Source organism: Hipposideros armiger, unplaced genomic scaffold, assembly GCF_001890085.2.
Source record: "Hipposideros armiger isolate ML-2016 unplaced genomic scaffold, ASM189008v1 scaffold_220, whole genome shotgun sequence".
In the NCBI taxonomy this organism is placed as follows: Eukaryota; Metazoa; Chordata; class Mammalia; order Chiroptera; family Hipposideridae; genus Hipposideros; species Hipposideros armiger.
The window spans coordinates 2,070,383-2,092,115 of record NW_017731570.1 but is presented as its reverse complement, the minus strand read 5'-3'; the positions used below and the strand labels follow the sequence as shown (position 1 = coordinate 2,092,115).

At 42.8% G+C, this 21,733-nt stretch overlaps 1 protein-coding gene across 8 annotated transcripts in view; it reads left to right on the top strand.

Annotated features, from left to right (window-relative positions):
- Positions 1 to 21,733, top strand: part of ARHGEF3 (Rho guanine nucleotide exchange factor 3) — a 306,647-nt gene that overhangs the window by 143,038 nt on the left and 141,876 nt on the right. The gene's annotated exons all lie outside the window — the stretch shown is intronic.

Below are 21,733 nucleotides of genomic sequence, written 5' to 3'. Positions count from 1 at the left end.
ATTTGTAACCCCTGTTGTCTTCTTTGAATGGGGCCTTACCAGCCCAGAGAAAATAAAGTAGAGAGAGCCATAAAATGACCCAATTGCTGAAATTCCACCTTAATGAGAAGTAAGAGAAGCCAAGGCCACTCTCTGCCTCACATCTCTGGCTGTAGAGAAAGGAGACTGTCTCAGCCAGCTTCTGTGGAGTAACAACCACACCAAACTCAGTGGCAGACAATAACAGGCGTTTATGGTTGTGCTCACAGGTAGATGAGCAGGTTGGCTGGGACACTCTGCTCCACATGGGTCCATTAGCCGCCCACGTGCTTATTCTTTTCTGGTGGAAATCAGAAGGTCCCTGAGGAGCAAGCAGAAATACACGCTATCTCTTAAGGCCTAGATTCGGGATTGGTAATGTCCCTTTCACCCATATTCCATGGGCCAGAGCAAGTCGCAGTGCTACGCCATGGAGGTCAGGAGAGCGCATACAAGTTTGCTGAAGAACAAATTCACCTACCACAGAGATCATTACTCTTTACTCCCTCAACCCACATGTTTTAGTGCCTGCCATGTGGCGGAGGATAAATATAATAACAATAAATGATGACGGTGGTGAGAATATCTAACCCAAGGCCGAGCGCAGACTAGGTTCTAAATGAATGTGTGTTGAATGAGTTTCTGCTAGTACCTCTGGAGTGCTGACTAGTGATGAGCATTGCACATGGGTCATCTCATTTTATCCTCCCCCCACCCCCACCGAGCAGGTGCAGTCATCCCAGGTCAGACAACTGCCATACTCCCTTGGCCTGTCAAGTGCTTATAATGTTCTGAGGTGAGGAAGGAGAAAGTTGGTGAAGGCACAGCAGTGGGAGAAGTCACACACAGAGATCATCCCTGATGTGTGGGCTTTATACCAAAGTGGCTCAGGTTCGAATCCATCATGGTTCCCGGACTATCATAATTTCTCTAAATCACTAGCCTTTTTCTTTCTTGAAGTCACAAGTATTTTTGAACATTCTCTTCAGAAAACTACACAGAGTTGTGTAAATTTCTGTGCAGACCTGTGGTCCCAGGTGAAGAATTCTGCTCTAATTATTCATTCCATCTCCCCCCCCCCACACCACGCTTTCCTTCCCTCTCTAAGAACTTTACCCAGTGGAAGAGATGCTTTTTTATATTAGCATGCTGGTGTCAGGCTCAGGGTCTGACTTATATTAATTGCCCAATGAGTGTTTTTCAAATGAGTGAGAGAATGAGGATGAACGTGTTGATGATATCTCGTTTGCGTACTCCTAGGGTCACAGAACTTTTCAACTGGATGAAATAGGAAAGCTCGTATAATCCAACCCTTTTATTTGGTAGGTGATAAAACTGAGATCTAGAGAGGTTAGTTCATGTGCCCAAAGGCACACAACTGCTAATAATTAATAATAATAAATGGTTTCCTCCAAGAAGATGACATGCTCACATACAATTAGGTTTCATTCCCTCAGTACTGGTTGAAAAACAGTGCCCATTCTGACTTATCTGTTTTCTGGATGTTGAAATCTGAGTTTTCTTGATCTTCATAGCCAAAGCCAAAGAGACACGGATGACAGAAACATATACGCCAAGTTTCCACTATAGAACCATTGTGATGTGAGTCCTTCAGGGCAGAGCCTGAGTCACCGCTTCCTCTGGGTCCCCCCTTTCCACTCTGTCCCTCAGTCCTCACGCAGAGCTGTGTGTACACACCGCTGAGAATACAGGAGATGGGGGCCGAGACAGGGACATTTGTCACCCAAGGGGCCAGGTCAAGCCAAGGGTGGAAGGCGACTGAGGATCGGAGCAGGGGAGGGATTTGTTCCTACAGAGTCCTGCAAACCTTATTTGAAACCATTCTTCTATTCTTGTTTCGAAGGCACTTTGTTCTCTGGTGCATTGTTTCAACTGCCACCAGGAAATCAGTCTCTGCTCGGGGTCAGCAATGCCACTGGTTCCTGCCCGTGGCCGCCCAGGTGGGAAGTGGACTGGTTTGTTTCAGTGCAGCTCTTTCCCCATCAGGCTTGTCACCACCCTTTCTCCTTTGGTTACCCACCCTGTCTGCATGGGGGGGGGGCAGAAAGAGAGATGCCAGTGAGTCTATTTTTCTTTATTGCAATAGTAGCTCCTTATTTCTGTGTAAAAGGAAAAATGCTGAAATCCACGTCCCAGCAAAGCACTGTGCCCTTGGAAGCAGTGTTGTCCAGTTGAACTAAAATGTGAGCCATGTATGTAGCCACATTAAAAGTGGTAAAAAGAAATAGATGAAATTAGTTTTAATGATTTATTTAACCCAATATATCCAAATATTGGCATTGCCACATGTAATCAAATAAAAATTGAGACATTTTACATTTTTTTTCATACTGAGTCTTTAAAATCCAATGTGTATTATACACTCAGAGGCCATCTGAGTTCACTGGCCACATTTCAGGAGCTCAGTCCCCACCTGTGCTCATAGTAGCCATTGGCTAGTACAGATCTAGAGCATCGCTGTCCAATAGAACGTTTTACAACGATGGTAATATTTTATATACATGCTGTCTCCTACTAAGGCCATTATGGCTGTTGAGCACTTGAAATGTGGCTAGTGCAGCTGAGGAGCTCAGTTTTACATTTTATTTAATTTTAATTAAAATCTGAACAGCCACATGTACCTAGTGGCTACCATATTGGACAGTGCAACTCTATTGATTTGATCTTCTTAGAGAAATATTGATTGAAATTTGTTCAAGGTATCATTTTTTTGTTTACCACATTGGCAGAGATTAAAAAACTGGGTAACACTGAAAAGAGTAACAAGACCTCTCATGCATGGCCAGTGGAAGGATAAATTAAAATGGCCTTTATGTTGGACAATTTGGCTAAGTTTATTAAAATTACAAATATACATTCCCTTGGGCCCAACCATTCCATTCCGGATATTGCAGTCTTTCACATGTGTAGACTGGTTTGCATAGAAGGATATTTGCTTCAGCAAAAGATTGGAACCCACATACATAGCCAGTCAATAGGGTACTAGATAAATAAGTTATGGTCCATTTAAAAAATGTGATTTGCAACTGTTGAAAAAATGAGGCCAGTTTTTATTTGATGATGTGGTAGGCTGTCCAAGATACAGTGTTGAGCAAATCTAGAGTGCCTATAGTATGATGCTATTTGGGTAAAAGAAATGACTTGCTTATTTTTTGTCTAGAGCAGCTCTGGAAGAATGCAAAGGGAACTGATCACAGAGGTGCCTCCTGGGGGAGGAAGGGAATGCTGGGGTGAGAGAGAGGCCTATTTATCATTGTACAGTATACCCTTTTGGACTTTAATCCCATGCACTTGAATTATCTATTTAAAAAATAAATATCTAAAACATGGCAAGAGGAAGCTCTAAGGGAAGGGTAAATCAGAGAAGACTTCCTAGAGGAGGTGAATTTTGGATTGAACTGTGAAAGATGGATAGGAGTCCTTCTGGCAGGAGGAAGGCTCAGGCTCAGAGGCATAAACAAGCAGGACAGGTTCAGGTATCCGTGTGTACCCAGGGTTGGGCAGAGTACTCAGTCTATAAAATAGGGCAGTAATGGAGTTTGGACAGGTACTGGATTGGCCAAATGGGAAGTTTTGTGAGCAGAGTTTGGATTTAACTCTGTGAGCCATAGGTAGCCGTTGATGGTTTGAAGGGAGTAGGAAATGACATGATTGCATTTGTGTGAAAGACAACTTTTGGCAGAGGAGTGGAACATTTGACACAGTGGTTTGCAAAGTGTGATCAAGGACCCCTAGGAATCCTCAAGACCTAGAAACTAACTTTGCAAAACAAAACAGATTTTTTTTCACATGTAACAACCAAAATAACATAACAGATTGACTGCAGAAGCAATTCTGTGAATTCAGCTGTCTTCTATGCAGCTAGACACTAAAGAGAGCTGTAAAAGTATAAAACAATGCTTCTCTTCTCAGTTTATACTTTGTCTTAAAAAATATAGCTACTTTTCATTAAAATATGGTAATTTGATTAATAAGTAATATACTTGTTACTTTTAAAAGAATGAATTTTTTTTTTTTAAAGATTTTTGAAGAATTGGGGGGAGGGGAACAGCGTTGGGGAATCGGGGAAGGGTAACGGACAGGTAGACAAATTGCTGTTTTTGTTCTTCAGTCTAGTTGTGGAGGATGTCGCTTCACTGGCCCATGTTGGTATTATCATTGCACTCTTCCCAGGTGAGGCAATCCGTCGCCGGTCATTGGTCAGCCGCTCACAGCGGCTCCTGGCAGCTCACACTGGCTGCCAGCCATTCACGATAGCTCACGGCAGCCCACTGAAGCCCCGCTGCAGCCTACGCCATCGCCGGCGACTCACAGCAGCCCAGCTCCAGGTCGAGCTGTTGTTCATTATCTTAGCTGCAGAGGGCAGTGTCACTGGCCCTCAATGTGAGATATGAACCGCAGCCCTGCTGCTCAGAGCTGGTGCTCCCAAGCGAACGCTTAACCAGCTGAGCCACTCGGCCCACCCAGAATGAATATTTTTTAAATGTCTCAATTTTATTTTCTGATACTGCAACTAATGATTTAACCCACATAAACAAAGCTCTTTGAGCTCTTAATGACTTTTAAAGGTATAAAGGGGTCCTGAGATAAAAAAATAAATAAAATTGAGAACTACTGGTGTGGAAGCCAGGAGTTCTTACATGCTTGTGATTCTGGTTGGATCAAAATAAAATACAAGGACACAAAGGCAGCTCTCCAAATGTGAGTCAGGTAGGAGGCATGAGCTAGCAATGCTGGAGCTGATGTGCATCTTATGCGTCTGAGTGCAACGAAATAATATGGGCAGATATGTGAAAGAGGGAGCTTGACTGATGGATCAGTTTTGACCGGTGGCAATGTTGGTGCATGTCCTATACTCTATTTCTGCACTAATATTTATTTCTGTTATTTCAGTCCTTGGCTGTTATAAACATCCTGAACATCTATGTACAAGCCTCCACCCATGTGCAAGAATTACTCTAGAGTATCTCTGTAAAAGTGGAGTGCTGGGCAGTAACACACACACATCTTCAGCTTAATTGATTGCTATCAGGTTGCTCTCCAATCTATGACCCTCCCCAGCCTTGTATGAAAGTCCCCATTTCTCCAGCCCTTAGCATTGTCAGGCTTCTACATTTTGCCCATCCGATGGGCATGAAATAGCATCTGGCTGTTTTAACCCTAACCCCACCATCACTCCTACGCCCACCTATCACCTTGGAACATAAGATACTAAACTCTGAATTGTAGACAATTCAAGAAGAGTCTTTACCTCAAGGGAGTGTGTGTGTGTGTGTGTGTGTGTGTGTGTGTGTGTGTGTGTGCGCCTGAGACCTGTGCGGACGGACGCACAGAGTCCTCCCTACATTCAGAGGGAGCATGGGCTTGTTTTAATTCGCTACTACAGCTATCTTGAAACTCAATAATTTTTGGACAAGGGGCCTCACATTTTCATTTTTCTGAGTCATTATATAGTCAGTCCTGCCTGAAGCATCTTTGCATCTTTGAGATTAAAAAGGGCATGGGCAGAGGGGTGCAGCTTCATAAGTGGTACTGTCCTCACTCTGTGGCCTGCCCCCCACTGTGAGCCCCAAAGCTCTTTTGGGTGAAACAGTCATTTCTTCATTTCATGTATTTATTTTCTTTTTTACTTCTCTCTCTCCTCTCTGTCTCTCTCTCTCTCTCTCTCTCTCTCTCTATATATATATATACACACACACACACACACACACACACATTTGCCTACTTACTAAAATTTATTTGTAACCCACAGTCAATACAGCACTTTTGCAGTCATTCCTGGACATGACTAGTGTAGTGAGTCACTTGACATGCACATTCCCAGCTGAGATTGAACAAAGCAGCACTCGGCTCGCTTGTTCTAGTTCTCATACCATAAACAAGTGTCTTTTTCATAGTCTTTTCAATGCCATGTTTTTCAGATTGTTGTGCTTTTTGTTTCACGATTTGAAATGCCCCTTGAGGGTAGTGCTGCAGTTCTGTCTAGTGTTAGGAAGCACAAGAAGGCTGCGATGTGCCTTAGGGAGAAAACGCAGTGTGAGATAGGCTTCCTCCAGGCGCAAGCTCTAGTGCTGTTGGCCATGAATTCAGTGTTAGAGAAGCAACAATATACATTAAATAAATGCACATGAAACAAGATTATGTCTTGAATTGATTGGCAAAAATATTGTGATGAGAGGCTCACAGGAACTTAACCTTGTAGTCTCTCTAGGAGTAATAGTTCAGTATTCACTAACTCACTGTTCACAGAGACTTTATAGAACAGAACTACCATGAATAACAAATTGACTGTATGTGTGTGTGTATGTGTGTGTGTATGTATATATATATATGTATGTATGTGTGTATATGTGTATGTATGTGTGTATATACATGTATGTATGTGTGTGTATGTATGTGTGTATATGTGTGTGCATCTTTTCTTCTCCCTTCCTCTCTCTTTTGCTCACTCTTCTTTTTGTGTTCTCTTTCTTTCTTCTCCTAATGTTTTGTGTTTTATGTTCTCTTTCATTGATCGTTGGTCCTCTGGCATTAGTCTCGAGTCCTCAAATGGTACCCAGGGAGCGTGATTTTTGTCCATTTGTTCAATACACATTTGTAGGTTACTTCCTTTGTGCAGTTCCCTGAGCCAGCTGGGACCTGAACACAGACCCTGTGTTTCAGAAGTATTACCTGCAGATAGGTATATTGTGACTGGTGATTTTGAGGCAAATCGAGAATCTCATATTTATTTCTAGAAAGTGTTTCCCAATCTCTGCCATACTCATTGCACACTTTCCTCCCTGACCCAGCAATCTCCTCTGTCACATGTTGTCATACATGCAAACAATATTGGAAGGAAACTTTAAAGGTCACCTTGGCCAACTCCCTTATTTTACATATAATGAAACCGAGATCCAGAGAGGGAAAGTGAAAGGCCCAAGGTCACATTAGCTCTTTCAATGGCCTTAAAAAATAGATAAGAACCAGGTAATAATGATTCCTCAGTTACTGTATTTTACTGCTTATGCATCTGGTAAGAGAAAGGTAACATCAGACGCAACCTGGCAACTTCTGATAAAAATTTATAAAGCAGATTCCTGCCAATTGTGTACATTGTAATAGAGCCAGAGAAAATACACAAATATATATTTTAGAAAATTACTTAGGTTTAGAATTACTTAGGTTGATCTTTTTAAACAGAAACATTTCATAGATATGTTTGCAACATAGAGGGTTTTTAAATTCCTCTTTTCGGAGGTTTTCACCATCAAAATATCTTTTATAATACATCCTAAAGCGAGCATCACTTGGACCTAATGAAACGTAGCATACATTTGAGAACCAGGACGGTGACAACAGAGAGGGGAGAACTATCCCACAAAGCTGACCAGGAAACAGACCCAGCAGACCTCGTTTTCCGCTGGCTCCCTAAACCTTAGCCTGCACTACCTCCCCTCCCAAAAAGGGAAAATGTGCCTGGTAAAGATAACGTGCCCATCCTCCAACAAAGCATAGCTAACCCTTTGGGTCCCCTGGGCACTCCTATTTCCTGTGGCTAAAGTTAGACCTATTAGATACGAATTTCATTTTTAATACATGACGGGGCAGACAGAGGGCTACAAATCCTCTCCAGAAAAGATGCGGGGGTGGGGGGGTGGGAAGAGGGCATCAGAGCGTTGCTTTTTCTGTACTTGTCACAAGTAACAAAAACGCATGGGACCATTACTTTGTGTGACAGTTATGAGAGGGAGTTTCCACAAAGAAAGTGTTTCCTAATTCTCACTCATTTGTGAATCACCTTTACCATAGCCCTTACCATTGAAAAATACTTAAAATTTTCTACAAAACAGTTTTTTCCCCTCATACTTATCTTCAATGGAAAGTTTATATTATCAGATGAACAGAAAGCCAATATGCTTGCTGTAAATAAAATAGAACCATGAAGATACATACAAAACAATGTAACTAAATTCTAGTTAGATGCTGTTGCCTGTGCCTCTGCACCCAGAGCAGAAAGACTGAGGTTGGTAAGCGGTAGGTGGGTGTTAGAGGTGAGGCAGCCCCAGTCTGAGCTTTCCTCCTTCAAGCTGGATAGTGAATTGAAAATGTAAAAACTTTTATTTTATGACCTGATGCTGGGTAAACCCTGTGGTAGCAGACCCTCCCAGCACTACACCCATATCGCCTAGGCTCCCTCCACATGCTACCTGCAGAGTGCCCTGTACCCACCTATGACTTCCTGTGTCCTTCACCCAGAGTGGGTGTCCAACCAAGTGGGTTAACATCCCAAGGAGCCCCCTCTCCATCAAGGACAGGCAGGAGTTGGTGGATTGACTATTTCCACTTTCTCACCCCTCAGTGGAAAATTATGAGGTGTATTATGAGGGGTGTCCTCAATGGGTTGGACTCCAGCTGCCCATGGCTGTAACTTGCTGACAGCACACCCTTTACTGGCTTTCCTCCTTTTCCTGTCTCACTTCCCCACTTCTGACAGTTCTTCCTGGTGATCAGCACCCGTGTAAACAGCTTATACCTAAATCTTTACCCCAGGATCTGTTTTGAGCAGAACCCAAACTAAGACAGCTGGTAAGCACATGAGGTCTGATAATTACATTCACGAACTCATGCTAGAAAAAGTGCTACATACCTCATTGCTGAATATCACTATGGTCACCCTTGAAGCACTCCTCTTGGGAATCTGCATTGATGCCAGGGCCTAGTCCACCCTTCAAAGCAATTTTGGAACACTTTTTCTGGAATAGCCATCAGAGCTGTCATTGTATTACCCTTGATGTCCTGAATGTCATCAAAATGTCTTCCTTTCAATATTTCCTGTATCTTCGGGTAAAGAAGTCATCGGGGACCAGATCAGGTGAGTAGGGAGGGTATTCCGATACAGTTATTTGTTTACTGATTAAAAACTCCCTCACAGACAGTGCCGTGTGAGCTGGTGCATTGTCGTGACGCAAGAGCCATAAATTGTTAGCAAAAAGTTAAGGTCGTTTTTATCTTAACTTTTTCACACAGCCTTTTCAGCACTTCCAAATCGTAAACTTGGTTAATTGTTTGTCCAGTTGGTACAAATTCATAATGAATAATCCCTCTGATGTCAAAAAAGGTTAGCAACATCGTTTTGACTCTTGATTTGGACTGACGGAGTTCTTTTGGTCGTGGAGAATTGGCTGACTTCTGTTGTGCACTTTGACTTCAGGTTCATATTGGTACACCCATGTTTCATCACCAGTGATAACATGGCCCAAAACATCATCTTGCTTCTCCAAAAGTTCTTGGCATACTTGGACTCTCCTTTGCTGTTGTTCATCGGTGAGCTCCTTCGGGACCATTTTTGCGCACACCTTTCTCATGCCAAGATTTTCAGTTAAATTTTCCTAACTATTTCTCTGTCGATGTTTACTTGGTCTGATATGCTTCGCACAGTCAGCCAACAATTTTGACCCACAATTCGATGAATTTTTGCAATGTTTTCATCAGCTCTGCTCGTTACTGGCTGCCCTGACCTCTCTTTATCAGTGACGCGTTCTCTCCCCTCAGAAACGTTTAATTCATTTGTACACTGCTGTTTTCTTCATGGCATTATCCCCATAAACTTGGACTACCATGTCCCTGATTTCACTTCCACTCTTGCCAAGTTTAACAAGAAATTTAATGTTTGTTTGTTGCTCTAATTCAAGCTCAGACATTCTTGCAATGGCACACAAAAACAAGCAACAACAATAATGAACGCCACTCAGCAAGACACCGCCATATGTCGATAGGAATACAGCTATGAGACACTGATACACCAAGGTTATGAAATCTTACCAAGCTGTTTGTACAGTGCTGCCAATGTAAGCGCACGGTGGCAAGTTCATGAACTTGTCAGACCTCGTACTTCCTAAAATGTTCTCACGAACCACTGTGGTACCAGAACTGTCCATTAGGAAACACTGCCCCAAGGTATATACCAAAACAAGCAACTCATCACTTTTCTTTCTTTAAAGTTCAGGTATTTGTTGAATGAATGAAACTGTTTAGCGAAATTCATTTTTCTGAGTCTCCTGTTGTTAGTGGGTTTCTGTCGTCAAAATTCAAAAATATTGTGGGCTCCAGAATAAAACATTAAATTTCATGAATGGCATGTCTTGGTGTTTTAGTCTTCCTGAAAAGAAATCCTAAAGATTTATATGTGTCACTTTTGGGTGAGTGGGTTCATGTGTTCATATGTGTCAGTCAACAACAAGGATTTATTGAACTTTCTCTGTGTGCTGGGTTAGGCCTTAGAAATGTCCAGGAACATTTTGGACATGAAATAATTCTATTCTTAGTAAAACATTGATTTCCTGGGAAATGGATTAGATGCTGGATAAATATGCTTTGATTCTGAAAAATCCAGACCTCAGTTTCAGACTTCAGGATAGAAGTGATTGGGATGGGCTTTGAAGCAAAAATTCAGGGCTAGAAAATTTAGCACAAAGTACATTTGTGGCTCACCAGAACTTTCGCTTTTTACTCAAAACTTGACAGGACATGATAGTACCACTAAAGAAGGGATGCCCTGAATACCTGCATGTCCCTGGTATTTGGGGGCTCTTTGCCTCCCTCCTGTAATTTGGGGTTGTGGTGAGGCCCTCCTCTACTTACACAAACAGCTGCACAAGGAAAATGTCCCTCTAATCACAGTTGACATCTTTCCAGAGGCCGCACTAAAATGATAACTGGCTTTCACATTATTGTTCTGATGGCTTCTCTGCAGACGAGTGCCAAGAGCATTATTCTCAAGTTAGTCCAGTACTCTGAAAACTGGTGGCCTCCTTTGTACTAATGACCTCTCTGGACAGGGCGAGGGGTCTTTGTCACATGGACAGCTCATGGCTGCTCCTGAATCACCTCCAGAGGCAGCATTCTGAGGAGCTTTACTAGATGTTGTTGACGTATTCAAGCACTTTGTTTTGAGGGGAAGGGGACTAATTATTACAGAGTTATTTTCCTTATGGTTGTTTCTTACTGAGAGAGAGAACCATCTTTCAGGATAAATGGCCTCTTGTGAAAGTGCCCAGTTTTATTTGGAAGACAGCATTTTTGGATCAAATAATCTTTGAATTATATTCTTGGGCCTAAGGAATTGTGCTCCATATAATACTCAACCAAATTCTGCTGACGTGCCTGGGTGGGCTCACTGCCTTATAGGAGCAAGGGGCTCGCAGGCCTCAAGGGTTATCATGTCCTGCAGAGCTGAGCTCTTGGCAGCCCATGGAAGGCCTGATGCCCCCTGGCACTGAGTGCATATTGGATGACCTGAAAGGGAACAAATTGACACAGTTTTGTGCAACATTTTTCTGAGATCCGGAGGGAGATGTGTGTGCAAGTTATTTGTGAATTTCTTTTTTATTTTATTTTATTTTTAGGCTGTGTATTTTTCACAGGGATATGACAGAAGTGATTTGGTGTCTTTCTCATCACATTAGAGGATATCAGTTTGTCCCAGTATTGGTGACATTAGCTTTGGTTACTTAGTTCAGGAGGCATCTTTGAAGTTTCTCCATTTGTAAAGTTACAATTTTCACCTTTTTAAGTAACAAGTAAATTGAAACTCTGAAAGAGTCTTTTTCCTCTTGAAAAGTTAACCTGCTAGTTTTAGCATTCATTGATGACTTTTTAACTCCATTATCCCTTCTGTATTTACTAGCTACTGTTCTGTACAAAAGTGGTTTCCCTTTTATGCATCATTTATTCATTTATGTATATCAATATGGGCTCATGGATTCCCATTTTATTCAGTGGGTTATGATCTGTTACTGTCATTATTCATTTTTATGCTCAGATTGTTTCAGACTTGGCTAGTGAGAGCCCTGTAGACTTGGTGGCTGTATCCATCATTTTTAAAGCACTTCATTACTTTTTGATACAAAAAGATGTTCCAGGTTCATCTTGTATTTTCCCTGCCCCAGCTCTGGAATCAGCCTTTCCTCCAAGGATTCATATTTATTCTGTGACTTCATCTGCCTCTTAGTACACGTCTATTTTTAAAAGCATAGAGCCATATTCAATATGTCTTAAGCTCAGTCCCCCAGAAGCAGACCCTGATGCAAGTGCAAGTAGATTCTTTGGGAGGTGACGCCCAGAAGCACTGGTGAGGGGGTAGGGAAGAGAGACAGGGAAGAGAAGGGGGCCACTGTAGGATGTGTTCATGAGCAGGTTAGCTCTGTGGGCAATTGGGGCTCAGCCCTCCTGGGGACTTCTGGGAGACTATATAGGGCAATGGTTCTTAAACTTTGCTGTGCATTAGAATCACCAGGGGGCTTTTGGAACTCCTGTTGTTCAGAATTTCTGGATGGTAGGAGTCAGGCACCGGAAGCTTTTTAACTCCCCATGTGATTCCAATGTACAATCAAGACTGAGCCCACACGTCAGAGTTGCCCCCAAGCTGCCCCCACATACACCGCCTACTTTATTTTTTATTTTTTTTTAAAAGATTTTATTGGGGAATTGGGGGAGGGGAACAGCGTTGGGAAATCAGGGAAGGGGAACAGACAAGTTGCTGTCCTTTTGTTCTTCAGTCTAGTTGTGGAGGACGTCGCTTCACTGGCCCATGTTGGTATTATCATTGCGCTCTTCCCAGGTGAGGCAGATCGGTCACCGGCCTCTGGATGGCCTCTCACAGTGGCTCACAGCAGCTCATGAAAGCTCATGCCTGCTGCCGACCAGCCCCACTGCAGCCTACACCGTCGCTGGCGACTCACAGCAGCCCAGCTCCAGGTCGAGCTGTTGTTCACCATCTTAGCTGTAGAGGGTGCAGTGTCGCTGGCCCTCATGTGGGATCCAAACCGGGGCCCTGCTGCTCAGAGCTGGCGTCCCAAGTCAACTCCTAACCATTGTGCCACTCGGCCAGCCCTACACCACCTACTTTAGGAAGCTGGGGTATTTATCTACCAACTCCAGTCCCTTATAGATTGAGGGCTGATCCTGGGGATGTTAACTCTTCAGTATTTCTGGCCTGTAGAAAGCCAAAGCATGCAGGAGAATGGTGATCACCGAAGAGACGTGGCCTGGCAGAATTGGCTACACAGTTAGCCAGACCTGTTATGGAATCCTGGCTTTGTCTACTTCTCACAGAGCTGCCTTAATCAAGTCATCTAAGCTCTAAGCCTCAGTTTTCTCATGCGTAATAACTTCTTTGTACAGCCGTAAAATTAGATGTAACATATGGAAAGCACCCCACATGCAGTGGATTCTTAATAGTTGTTGTTACAAACCCAGCAAAAGGAAGGCAGGAGCAAAGGAAGAGGCTACCTTCAGCAGCCAGTTTATGCCGTAAAGAAGCTAAACTTTAGCCGCCCAGGTTGTGGGTTCTAATCTGGTAGACAACACCAAATGGTTCTGCCAGGGAACCGTTTCTTTATTTCAAGGAATGCCCTGATGAATTATCAGGATTTACAGATTGGCTGAGCACGAGCAGCCCATTTCTCCAGCGTGCTTCATGTCTTCTTTGTGTGGCAAGTTACCTCCAGGAGTAGATGGTCCAAAGACCAGTGACTGAAGGGAAGCCTTGCGCTTCCTATGGTTAAATGCCTGCCTGTTAATATTTGGGGAATTGCTCACGAACGCATGGGATGCTGTGGCTAAGGCATTACCAGCACTGGGGAATTTCTAGACAGGAAAAGGCAGGAATACAAATGATTGGAGAACTGAGAACTCGCCTTGCAAAATACAGGTTTCCAGTATTATCATAGACGATAAGTACGTTTGAATCTAAATTATGCAGTTGGACCATCTAAATTGATTGGTCCTCTAAAGAAATTAGGCAATTATTTGGACATTCCCTAAACTATGATAATGCTTTTGTTGATAAAGGCTTCAAACCATTCCATATGGGAAGAATTTTAATAAATGGGGGTTCATTATATTGGTAAAACTAAGTAAATAAAAGAGGGAAGCACCAGTGATAAGAGTGTATTATGAACCAACGATTGTGATTAATCCAAGTCAGTGCACCTGAAATCCTGTAGAAAAAAAGTATTAGAAAATAATTAGAAAATAAGTATTAAAAGGCCTAGAAAACGGTTTCCTAGTTAATTGGATTTTGTGCTTTTGTCACATCCCATTATTGAAAAGTCTTTGTGAATATGAAACCCTTCTCCTACCTTAGATTGGTGTCCATATGGAGTTTTTTCTGGAACAATCTTTCTGGAAAACATACTAGCCAGTCCTCTGCCCTGAGTAGACCAGTTTATGTCTTCTCTCCTGCTCCTCTGGCCTTGAGTGTTTTGGAGAGAAAAGTGGTCTGTAAATGTTTGTGAAATGACACTGACTCTGCTCCTCTGGCCTTGAGTGTTTTGGAGAGAAAAGTGGTCTGTAAATGTTTGTGAAATGACACTGACTCTGGCTGCTGGTTGGTTGCCAGGGCTGGTGGTGCATGGCGAGGGTGGGCAGGGGCTGACTGGGTCTCTTCCTCCTCCCACTTGCCTGGTAGGATATGTGTCCCTTCCCACAGAAGAGAAAGACCTTTCTTTGGTCAAGATGATCTCACCTCTGCTTCCAAGCAAGCTACGGGCCCCATGTTTAGTGGCTAAAATCAATAATTGGGGTTTTTCCTGGCTTGCCAAAATCAAGTTAATGGGTAGACTTTTAAACATTTTAAGTATTTTCTCCATGATTTTTTTCCCCTCTGGTGGCTGATCTCACTTGCTGTTATTGACTCTGTTGCTACTACTACCACCACTGACAGTGAATACTTGAGTAGTTACTGTGTGCCAGGCATTGTGCTGAGCCCTTTACCCACACTGACTCATAACCTCTGCATTCCCATTTTGTAGATGAGGAAACTGAGGTTCAGAGAGGTGAAGTAATGTGTGTAAGTTTCTACAACAAATAGCATAACTAGGATGTGAACCCACCTAGCAACTTCAAACTACAGTTAATGGCATCTGAGTACAAAATTGCATATTATGTTAATTAAGATTTATTTACCAGTAGCTCAGAGAGCACCATAATTTCCAGGTTCTCCACTCTATGAGCATATTGAAGGGTCTACTAAAAAGGAACAGGGCTCCTGGATGCTGGAAAAGGGGGGAGGAGGGGTGTTTTAAAAATAAGGAGAGGAAAAAAACAGCAGTGTATTAAAGATGGAGTAGGGAGCCCCTCTCTCAATTTTCTTGCTCACCCCTGGAGCTTCAGACAGGAGAGAAACCAAATGTGGATACTTTCCCTCCTCAAACGTGGGTTTAGTGAGTCAAGTTCCATCTATGGGCAACTACAAGAACACAAAATCCTTTTGCTAATCTCTCCCCAAAGAAGGCACAGATGAAAGGCGAGGCATCAAAGCCTCTGAAACCACCAAAGCTGTTTGCCAGTGACGAGATAAATCAAAAAGGTTTGAGATCTGGTTTGAATTTCATAATTATAAACGACTAATTAGGGGCCATTTGCTGTCAAGTTGGGAGCTGCACTCGCTCTATCTGTGTATCTTTGCAGCTCTGGTCACTTGGTTATTAAATAGAAAAGCCCCGTGATTAAATAACAGGGCTGTTGTGACACTAATCAATTCCATCTCGACCATTGAAAATTATCAAGCCTTGCATTTGCCCCTGTGAAAGAAGGGGGAATAACATGCTGCAAACGTGACTGAAGGTATCCAGAGAGCATCCATTTATAACACGCTGTGGTGTGGGTGGTTAGATAGTCAGGCGACATCCCAGGTCTTGTATCCATCCTCCTGCAGGATTCCCCATCTCTCATATCCACCCTGCCTGCCTTTCAATGTCAAATAACAAAGGAGCAGTGACAATAGTGGTAATCGTAATTATGATAATAACCACAGTAGCAATAATAATTACCATTTTTAAATTTCTTGCCATTTGCCTGGTCCTGTTCTAAATATTTTATCTCCTTTAATCCTGGAAATAACCCTATGATGGGGAAATCAAAGCTTGCAGAAGTGTTTTATATAGACACACACATCCCACACACCCAGAGCCTGTCTGGCCCATAGTAGATCCTCAATAACTAATTGTTGAGTGAATGAAGGGATAAAAAGGGTAACTTGCCCAAGGTCACACCAAGCAGCAAATAATGGAGCTGGGTTTTGAACTTGGGTTCTGTTTCATTTATGCTCTTAATTTCCTTGAGGTTTGTAGGTAAATGCCCTGTGAGCCTTTTTATATTGTTGTAAAGCACAGATTGTTTCAAACAAATATTTACATTTCTTTTATATTATGTTAATATATTAATGTAAATAGAACACATGTGGGTTTTAAACGATATAAAAAGAGAAATCGCATTGTGTGGCAGAAAGACGAGTGGTTTGGGAATGAGGCTGGCCTAGAGAAAAATACCGTCTCCAGCACTTACTAGGTTTGTGACACTGAGCAAGTCGGATAAGCCTTTGAGCTTGATTGTCCCATGTAAAACAAACACAACAATACTTAGTTAAACCAGGTTAAAGAGAAGCTTAAATGGAACAGTTCTGTACACTGTGAGCACAATGCTTGGCTCATCGCAGGTGCCCGCCTCCAGCATCTGCTTCCCCCAGCTTGTGTATTGGAAGGCACCTGGTGATTCTCCTTCGATTCTAAGACTCCAGATCTCAAAGGATCCCAAGATGTGGGTCTAGAGAGAATGGAAGCTGAGCCCAGTGAAGATGAGATATTCAGGTTTGGACCGGGGCCAGCTCTTGTAAAAATCGATCAGCCGTGATTAGGTCACAGATAGCCTTGCCAGGAACAACAGAAAACGCAGTTGTTCATGGACCATTTACTAATGAGATTTAGATATCTGCACTGTGCTTTTAGAAGGTGGCCAAGCCTAAAAGGAGATAGCCATAGAGAGGCCCGGGAAACAATGTCTCATCATGAAACTGGGTTGGAAGGAAGATAGGTGAGAACTTAAGGTCAGAAGCAGGATGGAGTACCAGTAATGAGTCCCAGACAAAGTCCACCTGATCAGTCCAGAGATACCTGTATCTCCATCAGACCTCACATCCAAATATACAAAGGGCTTTGCTCTGTTGCAGATTAACAAAGGGGCCTCCTGGGTTTTTTGTTTGTTTGTTTTGTTTTGTTTTTTAATTCAAGAAGCTTGAGAAGGTTTTCCCAGCATCCAAACACTTCCAGAAAGTGTCTCCATCAAATATGTAATAGGCCCTTTGTTTTCATTAATTCCCCTCTGTAACTGCCTTTCCTTCCGCCCCAGATAGGCACCTAGATGTTCAGACAAAGGGCTCAGGTGCCCATTAAGCTTATTTATGGCTTGGTTCAGTTGACTGTTTCCTTTCAGTTGAGGTATTATCAGTCGTGGATTCCTTGCTCCTAAAGCACAGAGGCTGAGTCCCCTGCTGTTGCTCAGGACAGTGTATAGATAGATGCTCTGGTCATGGGTGTGCCTTGCCCTTTAACAAATCTGACATTCCTTCTCACAGGAGGAGCGGAAGTCACAAATGTCTCACTTTGACCAATGTCTGAACAGCTGTGATTTCTCTCTCTCTCTCTCTTTTTTTTTTTTTTTTAAGCTGAGCCCGGGAATCGAACCGCTGTTGCTCAGAGCTCAAACTCTTGAGCGAGCTCTTAACCAACTGAGCCACTTGGCCGGCCCTTGAACAGCTGTGATGTCTTTTAACATGTCTATGTATTTTAAATGCCTGCACTGGTACGGAAAATGCTCTTTCTTATTTGAAAAGCAAGAATCATAGCGTGTACTTGCAGGTTTTGAGTTTCTGAGGAAATTTGACATTGAAGAATTTCAGCCTTCAGTGATCTTTGCTTTTGAGGTTTTGATTTAGTTTTGGCAGCCAGGTGGTTAGCAGAAGGGGAGGGCATCACCCCGAGAACACTGGCCTCCTTTCTTTATTCTTTCTTTTAGTCATTCATTCAGAAATTATTCATTGACCTACCACACAGGGCACTGGGGTTTAAAGTCATGTGCTCAAATCAGAGAGCATAGGCTGCAGCACAGTTATTGGCCTCACCCAAGGCGCTTCATTTTCATGTTTGAAAGGGAGTGGATTGTGCATTCGCTTCAGTAAATTTGACAAGAATAGCAGGGTGGGTCCGTGGCTCCTCAGATTAGCTGAGAACCTGTGAGACCAAGTGTGTAAATGCAGGCAGTTCACACACAGTGTCCTACCTGCCTATGACCCCCCCCCCCCCCCCCCCCCCCCCAGTTCAGCAGTGCATGGTTTCAGATGCACAGAGGAAGTAAAATGGCTCACTCCCTAGCCTACCTGATAGCAGGCAGTGATAGCTTTTAAAACCAGAAAGGACCACAGTATTTTATGTAGTCTAGACAGGTAGACTGTCTTCAAGGCCAATTCTCGAGTAGAATAAGAGTTATAAAGGTGTTTCCTCCTGAATCCCTCATGTTCAACACTTCCTTAGACCTTCTCTGCAGGTGTGAGGTGCTCTCCCAGACTCTGGGACATGACAGCACAATGGTGGAACACATAGTGGAAGCCAGATAGACAGAGGTTTGAATCCAGACTCTGCCACTTGCTAATTATATAACTCTGGGCCAGTTCCTGCCCCTCTCAGAGCCTCTGTCTCCTCCTCTGTAATCTGGAGGTAATACTTGTTCCTGCCTATCTCATGAGGAGCAATTGAGATCATGCAGATAAGGCTTTAGCTCTGTGATTGATATGTAGTATCTATTTAATAGACTGAAACTGCTATTCTTATCAGCTTAGCTTGAGTGTTATCATTATTAATCACTTAGGTAATGTTCAAAATAGAGCAGTGTCCTGCCCTGGCTTCTGTTTTTCTGAGATGCTCATTCACTTCTGTATCCCAGGACCCAGAGGAGGGCCTTCTACATCAAAAGTGTTCAATGAACAAAGAACAAATGGACACATGACTAGGTGGTGCCTTGTGCAATTTTTGCTTTGGGCCCAGAGTTTAAACTTCAGGCTCCTTCTTGTTTGCTGGGTGGTCAGTCACCACCCTATATAATGGAAACTGAAAAGAAAATCCACTTTCATAATCCGTGCAGCTTTTAATTCAGAGAATGTGTGGGTTTCTTAAGGAAATCATTCTATCCCAGATTAACTGGCTGTATCTTAATTAAAAAGGCCGTGAGAGGACATTTGTCTTATGGATTTCACACTCAGGCATGTAGAAAGAAGTACCTGGGGTTAGGGGTACTCAGAAGACTGGGTTGGAGCACTGGGTAGTGTGTTGGGTTGGTCTGGAGAAGGCTAGATGCCTATGAGGAAAAGAGCCTCTTATTTCCCCCTTTCCTAACCAGGGTAGGCTTCCTGGGGTAACAGGCTTCTGTTAACATGTCGTGTTGATAACATTGTTGAGCCCTAGGAATAACTATAGTTCCATGAAGTTCTATAACCTGACAATATACAGAAGCAGCATGTATCTGCATAGCTTACAGTTTGGGTAATACCTAACTATTTATTTTGCCCCTATGACATGCCAGGACTTATTCCAGGAGCCATACACACATCATCTGTGACCCTTACAACAGCCTGACCTGGTAGGCATCCTTTCCACCAAACAGATAACATCCCAGAGCCTCAGCTCCCTCTCAGCATTTCTCAAGATTCCAGGTATAATACTGTAACCTTTCAAGGCAAGAGAAACTGGGCTCAGAAAGGGTCCGGGTTGTCCTGGGCTATAGGACACCAACACACTGGTCCCCACTCTTAAACCCCAGCATATAGTACTACCTGATGGCAGCCTTCTCTCATTTGCTGTGCAGTATAATCATCCCCAATACAGCACCATCGGCAGATGCTGCCAGACGTTCCGGATGGCAGATGAGTTGTAACTTGTTCGCCAAAAACATGATTTAAACTGTGTATGTGTGAAGGATTTTGCCCTAGGAATTAGAATCCTGGATTCAGAGTATTACACTGTAGCCATGTAACTGAGCAGGTTGCTTATCTTCTCTGACCTCAGTTTATTTACCTGTAGAATGGAAACTATCCCTTGCTGTACTTGCCTCAAAAAGTCACCATAAAAATATAAGGCAGGGAATGGGTGTCGCTGACACTACAGTGCTGCTTTTAATTGTAGCTGGATGATGAGTCAGTACAGGTCAGGATTCTATAAAAACAGGAAGCATTCTCAAACATGGCAGGTAACTATCAGCATCTTCTCAAGGCTCCCCACAAAGCCCCCGAGTGGAGTATTTGACTCGCTACAAATCATTTGGTGAGCTTGTTAATGCAGATTCCTGGGCACCATCCCAAAATGGCTGATTTAGTCTCCTGGCTCCTGGCATTGGATCTCTAAATCATTCCACTGCTCAAGTGGAATCATATATAGGATCTAGAACTCCACTACTCTGGATAGAACCATGTTCACCTTTGGGATTTTAAGTATCTAAGTGGCTGACTATGGAACAAGAGACCCGAATTCCTTCCACATCTTTGTCTAGCAAACTTATATTTATCCTTCTGTCCTATTCAAATGCCTCCTCCTCTGAGACCACCCCAATCCCCACCAAGGCCACTAATTACTCAACTCATGTTTCAAGAACCTGCTGTGTACCAGGCACTCTGCTAAGCTCTAATATGCATTACCGTATTTACTCCTCCCTTGTTAGAAACAGCAGCTTATGTCATCACCTCCACCTTAGCATTGAGAAAGGGTGACTCAGAGAATTGAAGTGACTTTCTCTAGGTTGTTTGGATCTTACTGAATTATAATTAATCATATCAGAGTCTGTCCCTCCTACAGTACTGTGAATTCCTTAACCGTGGGAGTTACCTATCTTTGCATTTGCAGGAACAAACCCAGGCCCTGGTACATAGTAGATGCATAACAAATCTTTGTTGAATTGAAGTGAAGAAATAATAGAGCAATTACAGTAAGATGGACAAGGACAGCTTTGGTTGCTTTCCAGTCTCTTCCTGTGTTCATGCTCAGGGCCTGATAGAGGAAGAGGAAGGGGTGGACTTCTTTGGGGGTGGAAGGTTCCAGATGGCTCTGGACTCCACTGTAACTTCATGTCAACGATTTTTGTCCTTTGGTAGCTTTCTGCCAATAAGATAGGGAGACTCAGCAAGTCCCAAATTAGAGCCTCAAGAAATACTTGCCTGGTTGGTTGAGCTGGGATGCAGAAGAGCGGTGAATGTATCTTTGATGAGCTTTATTGTGGTTTGTAGATGGAGTTTCTTTTCATAAAGAGGAAAAAATATTTTTCTACATCTAACCTGGCAGACTTCCTTGGTCAAAAGTTCATTCGAAATACAATTTTCTTCAAGTAATGACTTTTCTGACTCTCAGTGTTTATAACTATAATCGGAGATGGTGTCTAAGGTTCTTTCCAGCATTCTGGTCATGCAATTACATCAGGACCCTGGACTAGGCTTAGGACAAATTTAAATGACCCTGGCACAAAGCAGCTCTAAAAATGGAATATTCTTAAGTGAATTAGATTTTCTTTCCAATCTAGTTTTTTCTTCCAGGTTAGTCAGAATCTGAACTTTGTATCTAAATTTCTAAGCCTTGATATATGAAGACATTTAGTGAAAAAAAAAAAATCCAAAAAGAAACGAATTTTAGCAGCATGAATACAAATCATAGTGCAAACCAATTACCGTGAGCTTAATTGTTTCCCCTGGTTTCTTAGGCTTTCTTAGAATGGTTCATTTGCATGGCTTGGTTAAAGGTTTTGGGCAACGAAGTAGAAACAACAAGGATTGCTTGTGCTACTTGATTGCTTTTTTTCTTTCCTTAACCAGAGCCATAACCCCTGTTTAATTTGAACT